The sequence below is a fragment of the Nerophis lumbriciformis genome, linkage group LG10, assembly GCF_033978685.3.
Source record: "Nerophis lumbriciformis linkage group LG10, RoL_Nlum_v2.1, whole genome shotgun sequence".
NCBI classification, from domain to species: domain Eukaryota; kingdom Metazoa; phylum Chordata; class Actinopteri; order Syngnathiformes; family Syngnathidae; genus Nerophis; species Nerophis lumbriciformis.
This window is the reverse complement of record NC_084557.2, coordinates 36964241-36978570: the sequence shown is the minus strand read 5'-3', so window position 1 is coordinate 36978570 and position 14330 is coordinate 36964241.

The window sequence follows — 14330 nt, the reverse complement described above, 5'->3', positions numbered from 1 at the left end:
CGGCCCCTGGACCCTGGCTGCTAGGTTTTTCTGATTTCAAAAGTTGGCAGGTATGCTTTTGATTAAGTGATGTCACAGTTAACGCGTATAAATTTGCATAACAGTTATTTTACCAATTGAAACCTGTGACATTATCTGATCAAAAGACATTCATATGGGTCAGAATTTAAAAACATTACATGTTTGATATGGGTTTTTTTAGGACGGAAGTTTATTGAGAAGTTTGCTCAAAAAGAAAAATAATCCAAAATGTTTTTACGCCCATCGTAAATTTAAGGACTTATACGTCTTGTATGGCTTTGAAGATAAATTAAATCGATGACCCCACAAGGTTAAGAGAACTAAGTAAATAGTATTGGTGATGAACACATTTCGATTGATTCATGCACTTTGAGCGGGCTGTATAATTCAAGAGGCTCATGGTGTCATTTGTCAACTAAAGATCACAAAAGTCACATAAAATGTTTGTGTATTTTTAGACTTAGACTTAGTAGCAAACAGATGAGAATGCACACAAATGTTGACAGTCTCATGTCAGCAAGATACAGTTTTTGCAGGGGGAGATGAGGGATTATGAAGTGATGACGAATGTGTCGTGTGCTGTCTTGTGTTCTTTCATTCCATGGTCCGTCCTTTTCACAAGTACCTGGTCAAGGGGTGCTTATTAAGAAGCATGAGGACGTTGGACGCAATCAAAACTCTGATTAGCTTGCCGTCTTCCGTCAGTGACAACAGTGAAACTTTTGCTCTGCGGGATGCCTCGATAATATCAAAGACGATTGGCGTGTGGCTCAAATGACGCAGATGCTTGATTAATAGTCACCTTTTATGCCTATACTGTACCACAGTGATTCTCAGTGGTACACAGGCTCCATCTCGTAGTACGCCAAATAATCACTTAATTAAAGTACAGTGTTACTGTGTGTGATGTTACATTGGACAAAAATAATACATATACTTGTTTATTAAAAAAAATTTAATTTATTTTTTTGGGAATTTAAAATTAATACTTAGGCCTCCTACGCTACTGTATTTTAATGTTGGTCAATATGGTGGTACTTGGTTTTATCCGAAGTTTTATTTGAAGTGGTACTTTGTGTAAAAAAGTTAGAAAACCACTGCTGTGCCACCATTTTCTTGTATTAGCACATGGACAATTAAGTTACTATTACGTTTTGCTATTATACACAACCTCTTTCATACATAAGTTAAGAGCCTGTGCATTGTTTTTCTACTGGTATGGTTATCATATATACCAGGGGTCACCAACCTTTTTGAAACCAAGAGCTACTTCTTGGGTACTGATTAATGCAAAGGGCTACCAGTTTCCATCCATCCATTTTCTACCGCTTATTCCCTTTGGGGTCGTGGGGGGCGCTGGAGCCTATCTCAGCTACAATCGGGCGGAAGGCGGGTACACCCTGGACAAGTCGCCACCTCATCGCAGGGGCTACCAGTTTGATACACACTTAAATAAATTGCCAGAAATAGCCAATTTTCTCAATTTACCTTTAACTCTATGTTATTATTAATAATTAATGATATTTATCTTTGTGGAAACACTGATCATCTTAATGATTTCTCACAATAAATATATATAGAAACAGATAAATATCAATATGCAACACTTTATTTTTATATTTTCTCTAAGTGCACATTTTTCAAATTGAACATTTTCAAATGATCATTTCTAAGACAGTCTTGTGAAATCACAATATCCCATTTTAACTAGCTAGCCACTAACATTTTTTAACAAATCATGAATTACTTTGCACCATGTTTGTACAAATAACTCATGTAAAATACAAAAGTCAACTCTCAAATTTTTAAATAAATCATGTCACACTTTGAACTGGACACCAAATCTGTTATCTGTTTCTTTGTCAGTTAGTGAAGACCAAGTCTTTAAAATATTTTCTTGGATTTTCAAATTCTATTTGAGTTTTGTCTCTCTTAAAATTAAAAATGTCAAGCAAAGCGAGACCAGCTTGCTAGTAAATAAATACAATTTAAAAAAATAGAGGCAGCTCACTGGTAAGTGCTGCTATTTGAGCTATTTTTAGAAAAGGCCAGCGGGCTACTCATCTGGTCCTTACGGGCTACATGGTGCCCGCGGGCACCGCGTTGGTGACCCCTGATATATACAGTACATAAAATAGTAATTTAAAGAAATTCCTGCATATACATGCTTAATGGTTTACACTGTGTATGCGAAAAATACAATCAAATAAAACATTTTATTATTGTGTATGTGCATGTAAAATGAACATATAAATGTAGAATGCAAATTAAATAAAACCATAGACCTTATTTTCAATAGTTCTGTTAGATATTGGTTTTTATTCTAGGATAATAATATCAATAACAATTAGGGCTGTCAAAGTCAAACTATAATTTCCTTTAAAAAGGTACACATTTTTTTGACGCGTGATTAACATGCGCGAGGTGTACCCTGCCCTCCGCCCGAATGCAGCTGAGATAGGCTCCAGCGACCCCGAGCGGGACAAGCGGTAGAAAATGGATGGATGGAGTCCTGTCTGACCCTCTGTACGTTCCGTAGCGTGGAAGAATTTAGCTGCGTTCAGTTACTGTCCAAAGCCATGGTAAGTCGTTCTCCCAACAGGACAAGACATTTTTCATCCATGATTGCCGTGAGACGTCATTATATTCTTTAGAGCAAATGCTTGCTGGCGTGCTTGCATTCAGAGGAGCTTTACTTACCTGTTTAAATTACAGTTTATTGCATTGATAACATAAAATGTAGGTTGTTACTGTTTAACTGGTTTAGTAAAATGGAATAAAAGCTCAGCAAAAAGGAAAGACGATAGGCAGGAAGTCGAAAGGCGCCTTTTTTTGATTGAAAACAGTCAACAAAACATGTCAAAACACCTCTTCTTAAACCAATCGCACACTTTGGGCTTTAAAAAAAAAAAAAAGCTTACGCGTCACATCCGGTCTAACTACACTAACAAAATAAATATGTCCGACATACGATCAAGCCTTGATGGCCAGAGATGTTTTGTAATATCATTTATGATATTTCTACCTAAATGCTAATATTTTAAGGAATTGGGGGTGGCAGATTTTTTGGCAGGCAGAATTCTTGTGTATATTATTTTATAACATGTTATGCTTGATGGTGGCAGTACGATGTCACAGGGGATTGTGCGTGTGCCTCACAATAAAGGTGCTGGGTTCGATCCCCTGGCTTGGGGTCTTTCTGTGTAGAGTTTGCATGTTCTCCCCGTGACTCCGGGTACTGCAGCTTCCTCCCACCTCCAAAGACATGCACCTGGGGATAGGTTGATTGGCAACACTAAATTGAGTCTGAATGTTGTCTATCTGTGTTGGCCCTGCGATGAGCTGGCGACCTGTCCAGGGCGTACCCTGCCTTCCGCTCAAGTGCAGCTGGGATAGGCTCCAGCACCCCTGTGACCCCGAGAGGGACAAGCAGTAGAAAATGGATGGATCGATGATTGATAGTCCTCAATTACAGAATGTTGAGTTTGATTGATTGATTGAAACTTTTATTAGTAGATTGCACAGTGAAGTACATATTCCGTACAATTGACCACTAAATGGTAACACCCGAATAAGTTTTTCAACTTGTTTAAGTCGGGGTCCATGATACAGATACATACTATTTTCATAATACAGTCATCACACAAGATAATCATCACAGTATATACATTGAATTATTTACATTATTTACAATCCGGGGTCTGGGATATGGAGGGGGTGTTAAGTTTGGTTGGTATCAACACTTCAGTCATCAACAATTGCATCATCAGAGAAATTGACATTGGAACAGTGTAGGTCTGACTTGGTACATATGTACAGCAAGTATTGGACACAGAGAGAGAGATCAGAAATTATTAGAAAAAGTGACTACATTTGATTGTTTACATTTGATTATTTACAATCTGAAGAGGTATGATGAGGAAGGGAGGGTGTTAGTTTAGGGTTGAAGTTGCCTGGAGGTGTTCTTTTAGTGCGGTTTTGAAGGAGGATAGAGATGCCCTTTCTTTTACACCTGTTGGGAGTGCATTCCATATTGATGTGGCATAGAAAGAGAATGAGTTAAGACCTTTGTTAGATCGGAATCTGGGTTTAACGTGGTTAGTGGAGCTCCCCCTGGTGTTGTGGTTATGGCGGTCAGTAGTTTGACATGTACTTTGGTATCGGGGAGGTGTAGCGGATTTTATAAACAAGGCTCAGTGCAAGTTGTTTTACTCTGTCCTCCACTCTGAGCCAGCCCACTTTGGAGAAGTGGGTAGGAGTGAGGTGTGATCTGGGGTGGAGGTTAATTTCACAGTAACTATGAACAAAATTTGATTAATCGTGGTTAAATATTTAAATGGTTTGACAGCCCTAATATTATTACACAAATACATAAATACTTCAAAGATTCTTTAAAGTACAGTAGAAGTAAAAATAGATGGATACTTTTTATTTATTAATTGCCGAGAGAAACTCACATTTTCAGTAGCTTTACAAGGGTTTGCATGCAAAGTGTAGAAAAAAAAAAGGGGGTACAAAAAAATTGCATAATACACTTACAAACATTACCCAAGACAGGCAGGCACTGGGAAAAAGCTAAGCAATATTTATCAATTAAAATATAAAACAGATAACAGTTAACGAGAGATTTAAGATAAATACTAACTAACCCAAAATGATTTTGGTATTAATTCACTTAGGATGTAATATATGTTGGCCCAAATAGCTTATTCCAGGGGTGTCCAAGCGTTTTCCAGCAAAAATTATAAGATAATTGTGGTCTGGTCTCTTTGATACATTTTGGACATTTAAGATGCTAAAACAAAACCCAAGTAGGTCAATAAATGCTAAGCAACCTAAACAAAACAGACATCACAGCTTTTGTGTTATAGGCTACAAAGAAAACAGTTTTTGGTGTAATATCTAATAATATATCTTATTAATTAATATTGCATTTCTTTAATTTTTACAATATGGCTAGGGCCAAAAACCAAACAAACTGTGGGCTGAAAATGGCTTGCAAGCTGCACTTTGGACTCTATGCTTAGAAAAAAACTTCACAAGACAAATAACTCCTGTCCTGAATACCTGATTACTACAGAGGTTAAACATGGCACCACATTTACAAAAAGCATTTTCAATAACTTGTTATAAATAGTATAATCTTTCATGCGACGTTGGGTTGTGTGTGTGTGTGTGTGTGTGTGTGTGTGTGTGTGTGTGTGTGTGTGTGTGTGTGTGTGTGTGTGCTGTTTCCACTGTGGCAGGTGTTGACGAGTGTATACACTGATGTTTGTCACCAAGTAGCACATGCTACTGTTTGCTGTGCAAGGAAAGAATTGAAGCTAATTAAAGCAGGTGGTCCAGCGGAAGTTCACGTAGGCAGACCATTCACTGCTCTCATTAGTTAGCTGTTCGAACAAAAGTCCCCGGAACATGTGACAGAGCGGAATTCTATTCATGAAACACTTCTGGAAGACCTTGGGTTCCCTGTGGAAATTCTAATGAACACTGATCCTTTCCTATAGCCGAGGGGATAACTTTGACTGTATATCAAGTCTGGGCAAGACCTTGGCCAACTTCTAGAGACTGAAGAGAGTGAACTCCACATACTAAAGCAATGGTTTGATGTCAATAAACTATCAATCAACCTAAATAAAACAAAATATATAATTTTTGGAAATAGGAAAAATAACATACAGTGTCATATAAGAATTGATGATATGGAGATAGAAAGGGTGTACTGTATTTTTCTGACTATAAGTCGCAGTTTTTTTCATAGTTTGGCCGGGGGTGCGACTTATACTCAGGAGCGACTTATGTGTGAAATTATTAACACATTACCGTTAAATATCAAATAATATTATTTAGCTCATTCACGTAAGAGACTAGACGTATAAGATTTCATGGGATTTAGCGATTAGGAGTGATAGATTGTTTGGTAAACGTATAGCATGTTCTATATGTTATAGTTATTTGAATGACTCTTACCATAATATGTTACGTTAACATACCAGGCAAGTTCTCAGTTGGTTATGTATGCCTCATATAACATACACTTATTCAGCCTGTTGTTCACTATTCTTTATTTATTTTAAATTGCCTTTCAAATGTCTATTCTTGGTGTTGGGTTTTATCAAATAAATTTCCCCAAAAAATGCAACTTATACTCCAGTGCGACTTATATATGTTTTTTTCTTCTTTATTATGCATTTCCGGCCGGTGCGACTTATACCCCGGAGCGACTTATAGTCTGAAAAATACGGTATTCAACAACATTTTTGGGAATCTATATAGATGATCAATTAAATTGGAAACTGTACATAAATATACTCAAGACACAGATGGCAAAAATCATTGCTATGTACATAAAATTAAAAACTGTAAATCAAAAGTCTCTTAACATGTTATATAATTATTTCGTACTCCCATATCTTAATTATTGTGTTGAAATCTGGGGTAACAATTACAAATCAAACATCAACTCTATATTCTTACTTCAAAAGAAAGCGATTAGAATTGTAAATTATGCGGATTATCATGACCATACCAATGCTCTGTTTATTAAATTAAAAACTGCACGATCTTGTTGACCTCAACACTGCTATTGTGACGTACAAAGCTCATAACCACATGCTGCCTGGGTGTCTACAGGAGAGGTTCAAACGTAGAGAGAGTCCCTATGACCTCAGAGGTTCAGCTGTCTTTCAGAAAGCAAACATAAGAACGAGCTTAAAAAGTAGACGTGTTTCTGTCAGGGGGGTTCAACTGTGGAACAGCTTGGATGATTCCTTAAAATGTTCCAGTTCCATTCACACATTTAAAAAACACTTTAAGACCAATGTCTTTTGAATCAACACAGTAGTTAATACTATGATCAATGTTAATTAAAAACTAAATGTGGGATATAAATAATAATGGAAGTATAATTGTTTGCATATAGTATATAATTGGTGCAAAGGTTTAACATGTGTATAAGGATATTTCACATGCCTTTACTGTGTATATAATTGAACAGTATTTATGTTGTGTACAATGTGTATTTATAATATGTTGTGAAAAGGAAATTTCATAATTTTTGGAAGCTCATCTTGTATTTGACTTTGTTTATAGGGTTAGGCGCATTAAGTGTTCAACTTCAGCCTAAACCCTTTCGGTCTGCAATATTTTTAATTTATGAATGTACAACTGTTTGTTTATGTCAAACTGTTTGTTTATTTTGTTGACCATTGACCGAAAAAAGTCAAAAACTGTAATACTTGTCAGATTTCTTAAGCCCAATTAAATTGAACATCAAATTAAAGAGAACAAGTCAATATAGATAGTTGTTTTTTTTTGGTTTTTTTTTACATATAATTCCCTTCATGTTGTAGCATGTCTGGAAGTATCCGGCCCTCGGGCTGTAGTTTGGGGACCCCTGATTTAGAGCATTGTTTTGTAGTTTTATCTACATAAATAAAATGCATATATTTGTACATTATTCTCAAATTTTATCCCCATATGTACAAGAATATCTAATTTTACCCTTATTTATAAAATACATAATGCAACTTAAATCACAACCTACTCAGTGGCCTAGTGGTTAGAGTGTCCGCCCTGAGATCGGTAGGTTGTGAGTTCAAACCCCGGCCGAGTCATACCAAAGACTATAAAAATGGGACCCATTACCTCCCTGCTTGGCACTCAGCATCTAGGGTTGGAATTGGGGGTTAAATCACCAAAAATGATTCCCGGGCGCAGCACCGCTGCTGCCCACTGCTCCCCTCACCTCCCAGGGGGTGAACAAGGGGATGGGTCAAATGCAGAGGACAAATTTCACCACACCTAGTGTTGTGTGACAATCGTTGGGACTTTAACTTTAACTTTAACAAAGATCCTTAAATTATTGTGCAGGAAAGCGTTTGCTAACATTTTTCTACTCATTTTTAAACCATTCACTCTTATTTTAGTGCATTTTCTGTGCAATTAAAAAAGGAATCTCCTGTTTAAAGTTTTGACCCGCAGGACAGTTGCATCTTAGAGCTGCTGTGATCTTGCAGTTGGTGAATTATTAGTGTATTATAGGGCTGACATGTAGAGCGATTTAAATGTCTAATACAAGTGTTGGACAGCACCCCGAGTAAGATTAGCCAGCCAAATCTCCTGCAGCTTGATGCTCAGACAGGGAGTAAATCCTTCTTGATTAAAGTGAACAGAACTGGGACAGACTCACACTCAGACTAGTCTGCAACACAACACAAGTCTGTAGAAAAACCGGTAATCTGGAATTAGCATCCAGTGATTGTGAAAATTTGAACAGTCATGTTTCGAGCGGTGTGAGGTTTTTCATATTTGGTAATGAAAGTGGTCTTATGGCTAACGAGGTGGCTATTTTGCTGTTGTCTGTATTTAGATGTACGAATGTATGAGGTGATCTCATTACGTGGCTGCAAAGGGCATCTTCAGGAATTGAAAAATCAACATCGATAGCAGCTCTGATTGGGTCTTAAGGCTGTGGTTGAGCATCAAATGAGCACAAACTACAACATATACCCCAGTTTATTAATGAGTTACATTTGTGAAGGTAACACTGCAGAACCTTCAGGAGAGGAGAAAAGCAACAACAATGAGGCACCTGTACTCGGACCTATAGTGATCGTAAAGCTAATTATACTCTGAATGACAGGTTGGAGAGAACACAAACATGTCACATCATTATAGGAACAGAAGATCTGCTCCCTTGAAAATATGCTGTCTTTATATTTGGATGTAACTCGATACTGGACACTCGCCCTAGATCTTTATGTACAATTAAATTGAGGTACTATTCCACTATTATTATATTACAATTACATTTCACAAACATTACTGTTTGTGTGCATCATTACTCAAGCCATGCTGCTGGAAGGAAACCACAATAATTGAGAAAAATGGTTGGATGGATGTACAAACCCTGTTTCCATATGAGTTGGGGAATTGTGTTAGATGTAAATATAAACGGAATACAATGATTTGCAAATCATTTTCAACCCATATTCAGTTGAATATGCAACAAAGACAACATATTTGATGTTCAAACTGATCATTTTTTTTTTGCAAATAATCATTAACGACGTCGACGTCCCACTGGGGTGAGTTTTTCCTTGCCCGTATGTGGGCTTTGTACCGAGGATGTCGTTGTGGCTTGTGCAGCCCTTTGAGACACTTGTGATTTAGGGCTATATAAATAAAGATTGATTGATTGATTGATTGATTAACTTTAGAATGTATTGCCAGCAACACGTGGCAAAGAAGTTGGGAAAGGTGGCAATAAATACTGATAAAGTTGAGGAATGTTCATCAAACACTTATTTGGAACATCCCACAGGTGAACAGACAAATTGGGAACAGGTGGGTGCCATGATTGGGTAGAAGAGTAGATTCCATGAAATGCTCAGTCATTCACAAACAAGGATGGGGCAAGGGTCACCACTTTGTCAACAAATGCATGAGCAAATTGTTGAACAGTTTAAGAAAAACCTTTCTCAACCAGCTATTGCAAGGAATTTAGGGATTTCACCATCTACGGTCCGTAATATCATCAAAGGGTTCAGAGAATCTGGAGAAATCACTGCACGTAAGCAGCTAAGCCGGTGACCTTCGATCCCTCAGGCTGTACTGCATCAACAAGTGACATCAGTGTGTAAAGGATATCACCACATGGGCTCAGGAACACTTCATAAACCCACTGTCAGTAACTACAGTTGGTCGCTACATCTGTAAGTGCAAGTTAAAACTCTCCTATGCAAGGCAAAAACCGTTTATCAACAAACCCCAGAAACGCTGTTGGCTTTGCTGGGCCTGAGCTCATCTAAGATGGACTGATACAAAGTGGAAAAGTGTTCTGTGGTCTGACGAGTCCACATTTCAAATTGTTTTTGGAAACTGTGGACGTCGTGTCCTCCGGGCCAAAGAGGAAAAGAACCATCCAGATTGTTATAGGCGCAAAGTTGAAAAGCCAGCATCTGTGATGGTATGGGGGTGTATTATGGCCCAAAGCATGGGTAACTTACACATCTGTGAAGGCGCCATTAATGCTGAAAGGTACATACAGGTTTTGGAGCAACATATGTTGCCATCCAAGCAACGTTACCATGGACGCCCCTGCTTATTTTAGCAAGACAATGCCAAGCCACGTGTTGCATCAACGTGGCTTCATAGTAAAAGAGTGCGGGTACTAGACTGGCCTGCCTGTAGTCCAGACCTGTCTCCCATTGAAAATGTGTGGCGCATTATGAAGCCTAAAATACCACAACGGAGACCCCCGGACTGTTGAACAACTTAAGCTGTACATCAAGCAAGAATGGGAAATAATTCCACATGAGAAGCTTAAAAAATGTGTCTCCTCAGTTCCCAAACGTTTACTGAGTGTTGTTAAAAGGAAAGGCCATGTAACACAGTGGTGAACATGCCCTTCCCCAACTACTTTGGCACGTGTTGCAGCCATGAAATTCTAAGATAATTATTTGCAAAAAAAAAAAAAAGTTTATGAGTTTGAACATCAAATATCTTGTCTTTGTAGTGCATTCAATTGAATATGGGTTGAAAAGGATTTGCAAATCATTGTATTCCGTTTATATTTACATCTAACACAATTTCCCAACTCATATGGAAACGGGGTTTGTATCAATTGTCTGAGTCCAGTCATTAGTCACATGGTCTAATTATTGCAGGATTTAGTTGATACTAAACAATGGTTGCTTTAAAAAAACATTCACAGAGTATTATGTCTTTAAACATGTATGTATTTTCAGTAGTGCTGTTAATCTAGTTGCTATATTGCCAAATAGTATATTGCAGAAATCCAAGAATCGATCCTAAATCGAATAATCAACCCAAGAATCAGAATCGAATTGTGAGTCGTCGTAAGAGTCACATTCCAATATACTGGATAATAGCCACTGCACTGTAAGTGACATTAAACATTACAACTTTGTTCTCATACAACATAAATACAATACATTAAGGATGAGTTATGGGTAACAAATGTTTGGACACCCCTGACAAACAGCTATAAATACAACAGTGCAGGAAAATGCTTTGTAACGTGTACTAGCACTCAAATAATCTAGTTAAAATTGTATTAGGCTGGAAAAATACAACTAAAAGCATAATTTCTAGTAATTAAAGTGTCACGCTTGGTGATACTCTAGCGCAGGCCTGGGCAATTATTTTGACTCGGGGGGCCACATTTAGAGAAATAAAAATTGTGTTTGGGAGCCGGTATATCTATCTATCTATATGTATACACACACACACACACACACACACACACAAGATGTGACAATCTGATGTAGAAAATGTGTGTTTGGGTCCTATTTTTAGGAACACTAATACAAAAACTCACAATAATGTCTGATTGAAAGCTAAAAACTTTATGACAGACCGCCTTAAAAAACGGAATGGAATTTAAAATTTTCTACTGAATAAGACACCCAGAAAGTACATGATAAAAATGTGGGATTTACGATATTAACTATGAACGATAAAACACTGAATATTGACAACATATGAACATCGCTCCTCTTTTACTTCCCACACCCCTTCTTGATCGACATATTTTACAATCAAGCTAAACCCCAAAAAAAATGCAAAAAACACGGCCAAGTATGAATGCGAAGGGTAAAAAAAAAGAAAAACCCACCTACAATCTGATATATCTGATATAATATCACTTTTCTTGCAGAACTTTGTTGTGAAAATCTCCTTCCACGTCTGTCCCTGACACTGGCATTTCAGGCTAGCCGCTCTGGAAACACTCTGTGGAAACAAACCACACCCACACTGCTTGGTGCCTCTGAGCTGCTGTGACTTAGATTACCATAGTAACTAGTATACCGTGCAAAAGCACAGATTCCGACCATTGAAATACTTTGTATAGTTCAAGACTTACAGTAATTTGAAAACATCCCTGCACATTCTAATGGAAGCTACAGTTTCAGTCTTAAAGATTTAAAAAATGATTTGGGAATGTCCGGCTGGCCGGATTGAAAAGCTTAACGGGCCACATGCGGCACTCGGGCCTTAATTTGCCCAGGTCTGCTATAGCGGATAGAGGCTAGCGGATAGAGGCCAGCGGATCCCAAGCTGCAAAACACAGGCTGGAGTATGAAGAAAAAGTGTCATTAGACTTAGACTTAGACTTAGACTTAGACTTCCTTTTTATTGTCATTCAAATTTGAACTTTACAGTACAGATAAGAACAAAATTTTGTTTCATTAGCTCATGGTAGTGCAGGATAAAAAAGCAATAAGGTGCAGATATAAATAAATAGATTACTATACAGATAAATATATTGCACTTTTGCATATGCATCCAGGTTTATGGATGTATATTATATTGTCTTTATATTCCAGCGAGTTAATCCATTTTTGAGTTCCATTAATCCATTATTGCTCAAACAGGATTAAGAGCAACACTTAAGTAGATAACAAAATGGTGCATTTAAAAAAAGGAATAAAAGATTGCACCGCGAAAAATACTGCAACAGGTAAAATATGATAATCGAGAACAGAGTGGCTACCTGAGCCGGGAGGAAGGGCAAGAAGGCCAAAGGTCTTACAGGAACTGGAATCGAGAAGAAGAATCCAGAGCATGAATCCGAAGTCATGTGTCCATGAGGAGTAATCAGCCAGCGCCTGGTGTGATTAAATAGGCCTGTTAATTACGCACACCTGCAGCACCCCCTGGTAATTATGCCTGGCTCAGGGATTGGTTAAGTATGTAACAGAAAACAAAGGGGCGGTAACAAAGAAAACACAAGACACAAAAGAAAAACCAAGTAACTGCTCCAACAACTGAACGCCTAAATGGTTTTACAGCCCAAACAAAAGGTGCCAAACAAGTGGATGGTAATTGGTGTCACATTAGCATGTGACATATAGTTGAATTAGGCAAAAAAATAAATAGCATAATCCATCCATCCATCCATCTTCTTCCGCTTATCCGAGGTCGAGTCGCGGGGGCAACAGCCTAAGCAGGGAAGCCCAGTCTTCCCTCTCCCCAGCCACTTCGTCCAGCTCCTCCCGGGGGATCTCGAGGCGTTCCCAGGCCAGCCGGGAGACATAGTCTTCCCAACGTGTCCTGGGTCTTCCCCGTGGCCTCCTACCGGTCGGACGTGCCCTAAACACCTCCCGAGGGAGGCGATCGGGTGACATCCTGACCAGATGCCCGAACCACCTCATCTGGCTCCTCTCGATGTGGAGGAGCAGCGGCTTTACTTTGAGCTCCCCCCGGATGACAGAGCTTCTCACCCTATCTCTAAGGGAGAGCCCCGCCACCCGGCGGAGGAAACTCATTTCGGCCGCTTGTACCCGTGATCTTGTCCTTTCGGTCATAGCCCAAAGCTCATGACCATAGGTGAGGATGGGAACGTAGATCGACCGGTAAATTGAGAGCTTTGCCTTCCGGCTCAGCTCCTTCTTCACCACAACGGATCGATACAGCGTAGCATAATACTGTAAGTAATATTTAATATTAGTAATGACAGATTTTTACCTATTACAAAATCCAAAACTAGTGAAGTTGACACGTTGTGTAAATCGTAAATAAAAACAGATTACAATGATTTGCACATCCTTTTCAACGTATATTTAATTGAAGAGACTGCAAAGACAAGATATTTAATGTTCGGACTGAGAAACGTAATTTTCTTTTGCAAATAATTATTAACTTAGAATTTAATGGCAGCAACACTTTGCAAACAAGTTGGCACAGCGGGATTTTTACCACTGTGTTACATGGCCTTTCCTTTTAACAACACTCAGTAAACGTTTGGGAACTGAGGAGACCAATTTTTTTAAGTTTTTCAGGCTAAATTCTTTCCCATTCTTACTTGATGTACAGGTTTGGACTACAGGCAGGCCAGTCTAGTACCCACACTATTTTACTATGAAGCCACGCTGTTGTAACACATGGTTTGGCATTGTCTTGCTGAAATAAGCAGGGGCATCCATGATAACGTTGCTTGGATGGCAACATATGTTGCTCCAAAACCTGTATGTACCTTTCAGCATTAATGGCGCCTTCACAGATGTGTAAGTTACCCATGCCTTGGGCACTAATACACCCCCATACCATCACAGATGCTAGCTTTTCAACTTTGCGCCTATAACAATCCGCATGGTTCATTTCCTCCTAGTTCCGTAGGACACAACGTCCAAAGTTTCCAAAAATAATTTGAAATGTGGACTCGTCAGACCACAGAACACTTTTCCACTTTGCATCAGTCCATCTTAGATGAGCTCGGGCCCAGCGAAGCCAGCGGCGTTTCTGGGTGTTGTTGATTAATGGCTTTCGCTTTGCATAGTAGA